The sequence below is a fragment of the Priapulus caudatus genome, unplaced genomic scaffold (assembly GCF_000485595.1).
Source record: "Priapulus caudatus unplaced genomic scaffold, Priapulus_caudatus-5.0.1 Scaffold147, whole genome shotgun sequence".
Classification (NCBI taxonomy): Eukaryota; Metazoa; Priapulida; class Priapulimorpha; order Priapulimorphida; family Priapulidae; genus Priapulus; species Priapulus caudatus.
Window position 1 is genome coordinate 306,572 of NW_014577208.1, and position 8,245 is coordinate 314,816.

Sequence of the window (8,245 nt, forward strand, 5' to 3'; positions counted from 1 at the left end):
GAGAAGAGAGAGCTTCGACGAAGCGTACCTGCATGATCTATACGTATATCACCGTACCTCGTAATCGCTGCAAGTGCCCCGCGAACGCTTTCGTCGTCACGTCACCAGCTGTCGCACTGCAGGTACGTGTGGCGGGAGCGTGAGAAGGATCTCGGAGATATCGATCCCGCGAGGTGATGCGGATCCCGATGCAGATCCCTAGATGCGGATCCGGGAGCGGAGAGGCGCGAGTCACGCGCTGTTGTCGCCGCACTCATGTCGGCGTGTCCGCATATGAAGCGCGCTGGAGCGGCCGCGCAGTTAACCTCCGCCTGTAGTCGCGCCCGCGCTGAGACGCACGCGTCGCACCACGCGCGCGTGTCCTCTTATCGTCGAGTCGACGTCAACGTATCGGCGATGTGACGTAGGCGGCGGTGCCTAGTACGAGCGCCCGCGTGTAGCTGGTCAGGCAGCTTACTTTACTTCGTTTCCTATACTATGCTCTCGCGATAGTTAGCGTGGGTGTGAATCTAAAGCTCTCGTCTCCTGCGTGCGCACCAGCTTGCGGGTCTGAGTGACGCGGTACCTAGGCGCGTGCGCCTTGCAGCGATAACGCACGCCTTACAGCGAACCGTCAATGTGTCTCCAGCTTGCTGATCAGTGATTACCACAGCGGTACACAAAACACACACGCGCATACGCACGCACACACACCCGCGAGCAGACACACACAAACACACAAACACGCGCGGCGCACGCCTGCTGACACAAACAAAACAAACGCACACTCACGCTGCCTGGCGCGATATACACGATACCTAGCGGCTGCGGTGAGGTCCGCCAGCGTCTAACACCAACAACGTGTTCACACGCGGGGCGCGGCGGTAGCGTGCTCGCGGCGTTGCTCCGTATGTGCGGCCACCGGTCGTCTTCGCTAACCCACGCGACGCTGTAGCAGATCGTACGGCGCAAATTAGAATCAGCGCTACTGCTGCATGTGGCTGCTGCTGCTGCTGCTGCTGCGGCTGCTGCTGCGGCTGCTGCTGCTGCAGCGAATTAGTTCGGCCAAGATGTCACATCTCGAGCCGTCATGTGCGCGTGTGGGAGAGACTGCGAGCGCTCGGAATAACCGATGACGGACGCGAAACGGAAGCCGGCAGCTTTCTCGCGCTTAGCGAGGCTTCGCGCATGCGTCGTAGGGCGCGGGGGGGGTGATGTCTGTGCACGTACGTGAGTGCTACAGACCCAGCAGTTAGAAGGGTGGCTGTAGGGCAGTGCGCGGGCTTTGTCACGCATGCACACTCGACAAGTTTCAAGCGTCCGGCTCACGACGACGACGACGACAACGACGACCACACCGCCGTCACCACCACCAGCGCCACCACACACCACCACCACACCACCACCACCACCACCACACCAGCCGACCAACACCACCAAACAACCACCACCACCACCCACCATCACAATCACCACCACACACCACTACCACCACCACCGACCATCACCACCACCAAACAACAACAACAACACCTACCTAACCAACAGGTACCGCCAGCAGAGCAGCACCACCACCACCACCACCACCACCACCACCACCACCACCACCACCACCACCACCACCACTCCAACCACCACCACCACCACCACTAGCACTACCACTACAATCACCAACAACAACAACAACAACAACAACAACAACAACAACAACAACAACAACAACAACACCACCGCCACCGCCACCACAACCGCTACCGCCACCACAACCGCTACCGCCACCACAACCGCTACCACCAACGTCAACGCCACCGCCGACGCAACCGCCCCAAACGCCACCGCCGCCACAACCACCGCCACAGCCAGCGGCACAGCCACCGCCGCCGCCGCCGTCGCAAGGGCAATACCCTAACGCGATAGTAACCGCCGACAAAAGCTAATCGTAAGCGAGGCTATTGACGTGAAGTCTTTACATAACTGTTGTTATGGTTACCTTTGAGTCGAATATTTAAATGTGCGCCTCGTTAATATGTACATAAAGAACAGGAAAAAGAATGAGAGATGGGGCAAGTGGACAGCGTATCCGATTGGGTCACCACAACCCATAGCACGCAGCCATGCAGCTATGCAACACATAACGCATCATCCGCAGTATTTTAACGCGTGCATGCCCACGTTTAAATTATGCATTTTAATTAGAAACTATTACCATATTAATTAACAGTCATCCGTGTAACAAGCATCTTGTTAGACGATTATTTACAATTATTCTGTCATATGCATCGCTTATTTTACTCTCCGTCATGTTCGCCTATATCATCGCGAGTCGAGGGATGCAGAGCGTCTGGTCACGCGACTTCATCTTTTACGCAAAGTGGGGTCGCTAATAGTTCAGTATCAAGCCAGTACAGTCCTCCGCAGAGATGTCGTCATGCTCGCCCCAAGGGAAGGTGGAGGTAGGGGTGGCTTCCATACACACACAGGACATGTCAAGCCCATTAGCACGAGTCATTCTAAATATGCCATTCGCATTGCGAGTTCTGCCTATGTGACGTAAATAAGCGACATGTCGTGAAGTCTCCGAGTTCCAGGGGCGTATGGTCAAGAACCCGCGTGACATACGCGCATACCACGTTTATAATCAATCGACATAATGGGAGTCATTGAGTGTTGAATATTGTATGGTACTTAAACAAAACTACATGCCGTACTCGAAATCGACGCTTACAGAATGCTTGTATTTTAATATAAATATATATAATATATGTGTGTATAATCAAGAGCTAACAATACCTTTATTTGCCTTAATACTTTTATTACATTTATTTTAGTATTATTAGCTCTTGATGTATATATATGGCCAATACGCTGAGCGTTCTTGTACGTATACGTTATAGTATTCTTGTGCACCAAACTAAGAAGAACAAAGAAGAAAATAACAATAAATAAATAATATTAACTTGAATAAATAATAGAGTAAATAATAAATTACAAGCGAAGACTAATGTAATTTATAACACGTAACGTGTAATAAATACACGTTACAAGCGAACACCCATAAATTAGCAAGCTGCAGACGATGTAATGTAGAAGGCGTCGCGGCAATGCGTCTGTATAATGCATAATAATGTAAATAATAATAATATATTATATAATAATATAATATAATATAATCTAATATATATATAATATAATATAATATATATATAATATAATCTAATCTAATATAATAATAATATAATGTATGTAATAATAATGTATAATGCGTATGTATGTATGGCCTGCGAAAAGACTCTCGATGCGACTGCGAGATATCTTGCTCTGTTTTACACTAGCACTGCCAGCATGTGTGCAGTATGGGAATGCACACACCTCTGTCTGTACGAGTGCATGAATCTCGCATCGTTATATAACCACACGCCGCTCCTTATTATATTGCAGCTCATCAAAATGCGCAGAGACAGCAGTTACGTGAACATCCTATTTCCTGCTGCGGTGAAATTCATTTCTCCCAAAAATTGTTTGCTCGAATTGAGAATGCCCGGGTATTTACTGATCGGAGTTGAATTCCATTACATTGACGAAGAGTAGAACTTGACAGGACTAGGCAGCATTGACGAGCAACGTGGCCTGCTGCATTTCTTTTGTCGTCGAACTATTGAATTCGCGTAATTAATACTTTTCGTGCGTGTCATATTTAATAGTACATGTTGTGTTTGTATATAATATATAGTATGTGAAGAACCGCTCGGCGCTCAAGTTCGAAGTTTTAAATGAGCGCGAATAGCTAGCGGCTCACCGATGAGGTTAAATCAGGAACCGCGATTAATTTGGGTTCTGTTTTTTGGTTCTGTTAATTGGGTCCGGAGAACGGTTAATTATCATGCAGACATACGCTGCTCCTATATTCTCAGGCACCTCACACACAAACACGCACACAGACAAGGGCGCGCGCTGTCACGCACGCCCGCAGATGCACGCCTGCACCCGCACGTACGAATACATACACGAACGCATGCACGAATATTCACGTACGCACGCACACACGAACGCGACGCACGCACACGCACGCACGCACACACGAACGCGACGCACGCACACGCACGCACGCACACACGAACGCGACGCACGCACGCGCACACACGCACACACGAACGCGACGCACGCACGCACACGCACGCACATACGAACGCGACGCACGCACGCACGCGCACGCACGCACGCGTCATCACTTATACTTATAGGTGGGGCGGAGTGTCGTCACTTCCCCTTAGCAATACGTCCGGTGAGCCGCGCCGTTAAAAAAACAAAGCGCGAATCAGCTGGGAGTGTCTATATTCAAGCCGGTACGGGAGATGACGGTACGCATATATTTGCTAATATATTGACTAATCGTGCGTCAATAAACTCAATATTCACAGAGAGTATAGCTAAGACATGTGTCTATAGGTATCTAGAATACATTTAATTATGCAAATGATCTCCCGTATCGGCTTGAATTCATACTCTCTGTGAATATTGAGTTTATTGACGCACGATTAGTCAATATAGCAAATATAAAATTATATATGCGCGCAGAAGCGAATTACAGATGATTAAATTTCTAAAATTCTAGATACCTATAGACACATGTCTTAGCTATATGCTCTGTGAATATTGAGTTTATTGACGCACGATTAGTCAATATATTAGCAAATATATGCGTACCGTAATCTCCCGTACCAGCTTGAATATAGACACCGCCGAATGTAACCCGACCAGGCTGTGTGACTAACGTCAATATACATTCATAGGTATAGGTATAGTCATAGGTATTCTAACCCTAGCAATACCGTTTCTTGGAGCTACCCCGAATGTAGCTCTAGTACTATAGCCCGCATACAGTTGCCGCTAGTTGCTGACGATAGGGAAAATTCAGTTTAGATTGACACTGCAGCTTGAACTTAAATTACGTAGACATCTAGTTTGATTAGTCTAGACTCTAGTAAAGGCTGATATTGATAAACCACAAGCCAAGACTTCGCTCCCACATGCATGCAAACCCACTAGGACAATTTACTGACATGCAACTTGGCAGTGATTCTAGAATTATCAATCGCTGTAAAAATTGTTATGAAATCGCTTCGTCTGCGGGAATGTGCAACTGCAACCTGTAGCGAGTCTGGTCACTTGTGACGAGTTAATTGCAAGAAATCCAAATCGCTCCCAAATTGCTCTAGAATTGCTTCTAAATCACATGTATAAGCACACGCGGTGACACATCGACCGATCGCTTGCGGTTGCAGGTTGCAGCGATGAGCAACCAAAAATCGCAGGCATGCACTAGGCTTTAGGTCGACAGCAACGCAACTGACAGCGACGAGCAGCGATTGACACTAGAAGTTGTAGAAGGCGCTTAGGTCGAAGCGACGATCGCCTATAGATCGCGCAACTAAATAAGTTTACACAACTTGTTCAATGTTGCTGTGCGCATGTTGTGTAAATGTCTGTATGCATTGTTTCATTCGCATTTGAATCTCGTCGCAGCAATCACAAGGCAGCTTTGTCAGGTAAAACAATGCAAGCGATGAGTGAAACTAGATTTAGCATGACCCCGCTGTTTTCGCGATGAATGAACTCAGCGATTGCGCTATAATGGGGCCACACTGTATTCATCAGTTGGTGATACAGCATTACTACACAAGTGCAATTTTTGGTTTGTTATTTGTATTTAATGACTGCCTCGTTTTGTATGCTACTGCTCTTTTTTTGCTTTAAATTGCTTTAATAGTAATTATAAGTGCAATGTGTTTGGTATGTGCTTAATTATTTACTACATTTTGCCCCTAATTATTTACTTGTATATATAAATATTAATTCTTGTAACAGAATGGGTAAAAAATCAGCAGAAAAAACATACCCAGTATTTCACACTGAATACCATGTTTTTTTTAAATGTGAAATGTCTTTACATTTGACTCTATTGAAAAGACCCGTAATTCCTGTTGAAACAAAATTTGGTATAAATAGATGTTAAACAGATACAATCACATGATTTCAAAGTAAAATAAATGATACAGTTCTCTAACAGATAACAGGAAATTAATACAGTAAAACTTGCATAAGACGCCAATTCGCTTAAGTCGTCATGGAAGTCAAAGTTCACATTTTCTCTAATGATAAATTCATATGAATACCCCCGCCAAAGTCGTCATTTACAAGCCGTCATTATGTAAAAGTCATCACCCTCCCATGTAATACAAACAACAGTAAAATCCTATCCGTATATATATATCCTGTCTAAGTGGGAATGGAGGCAGTTTCTTCGAGAGAAACAAAATCCTCGATGACATCGAGCCCTTCAGGATCTTCAAACTGAAGACGTTTGGTGCATGTTGTCTTCAAGTCGGTGTCCTTGTGAGTCGTGACGCTTGTATCTTTTTAAACTGTGTTCTGCTCTGTGTTGACTGTTGGGTCTGTGGGAGAAAATTGATGGGAGATAATATGGATATAGAGAATCTTTCGATGGCCGTTCTATAAAAAATGAAAGAAAGGTTTTTGTAAATTATCTCTGCAAAGGACTATATTTTATTATTTATAGCCATGAAGAAAAATAATTCCAAAATTTTAAATATATATCTACACTATAATCTTTTACTTAAGCATTCAGATCCACTTGATTCATTTCTTCACGCTCAGCTAGAATTATTCGATTTTCTGTTCTCTGGTAGCAATGACAGCTCTACTATAATTTTAGACTAATTTATTGGTCTAGTACTAGTAGTAGTAGTAGTAGTAATTAAGTCTAGACTGAAGCTTGGAAATGGGATCTCTGCACGTGTAATTTTGATTCCCAAGCTGTTTTAAAATTATCTGATTCTAAGAGTAAGAAACAGAAACCGAAATGAATCTTACCTAGTCTGTGGCTGTGACAAAGTGGTCAGAACAAACGGTCCTTGACCCGGCGGGACTCCAGTGGAAGCCGTCTTCGTTCTCCTTACTAATTGCTGTTAGCCATCTGTCTCTCCTCTCGGGCTACGGCAGCTCAAAAAATAAGTGTTTTTTGTCACTTGAAAGACTGTGATTGCGGCATCCAAACACCACATAATTCCTTGGCACTATGCGCTGCGTGCATTGAGCGGTGCGTTACTACGATTTGTTTTCATCGGCTCGTATCTACATCCGGTCAAATAGTCAAAAGTTCCCGGATGTCCGCCCCCACCTATAGAGGAATATCTGCATTTCGGCTCGGCGCAGCGCACGATGACGATGAGACGTGACCTTGTCAATCATTGCCGTCACGAACCATGCCAACGTGCACGAAGTAACGACGCGCGCGCGTCTGCTGCGCGCAGATTGATGCAGAAGAACGTGACACCGGCACGAATCACGCACTTATTCGGCAATCGATTGGCGCGTCTCGCGGGACTCCCCATCTGAATTCGTTGACGATTCTTGATTTCCCCGTGGACGTGATAAAACGGAACATTATTCAACACTGCCCCAATTTTCGCTCCGATTTGCCTGTCATTCAGCATTGCGCGCACAACGACGCGCATGGACGACCGAGCGCATTTTCCATGAGTGAGAACCCTTCGCCGTGATAATCGATACGCGATCGAGATTAATCGACATTTCCACTCGTCTCGTAGACCGACGCCAATTCTCTGCGTGGTTGACCACGTAGGGTATACGCCGGCACTGTGTGAGATCTCAACGGCATACGGCGTCAGTCTACTTGCCTCTCGCAGCGCAAAAAAAATTCATGAATCATGATCATTTATTTCCCGTCCCGCCTCCCGGCCAGCACGCGTTGCGTTCGATTGCCCGACTTCTCCATCACCGTCGCCGTCGGCGTTTGTCGAGAATCGACGTGATAATCGGCTCATTTACATCGTGCATAATTAACGCTCGCGGCGTCCTAATGCGTAATGATCGACGAATCATGGTCGCATATGAAAGGATTATCAACAATGCGGCACGACGGGAGACCGCATCCACTCCACTACCGCGCGACGAAAACATGAATAAACATGATAAGGTGTCTATTACCATATACGGTACGCGACGGTGCATAACATTAGCTATTGTGGCGTTACGTGCTCCGAATCGCCGGTGTGACTATCGCTTACACGATCCATAACGCTACACGTTATACACAGCGAGCTTCATTCAGAACAACGCAGGCAACGGTTAGGCACTTGGGCTGATACTCCATTAGATGTGTTTCCAACTTTAATGTCATTAATGGTCATAATAACACACACACACATGTATATATATATATATA

At 46.2% G+C, this 8,245-nt stretch overlaps 1 long non-coding RNA gene across 1 annotated transcript; it reads right to left on the reverse strand.

Annotated features, from left to right (window-relative positions):
- Positions 1-6,393: 6,393 nt before the first annotated feature.
- LOC106806202 lies at positions 6,394-7,123 on the reverse strand. The gene is made up of 2 exons (XR_001393512.1): positions 6,871-7,123; positions 6,394-6,489 (listed from the first exon to the last, which is right to left on the reverse strand). It is a non-coding gene; the product is annotated as an uncharacterized LOC106806202 (long non-coding RNA).
- Between the last annotated feature and the right edge of the window lie 1,122 nt (positions 7,124-8,245).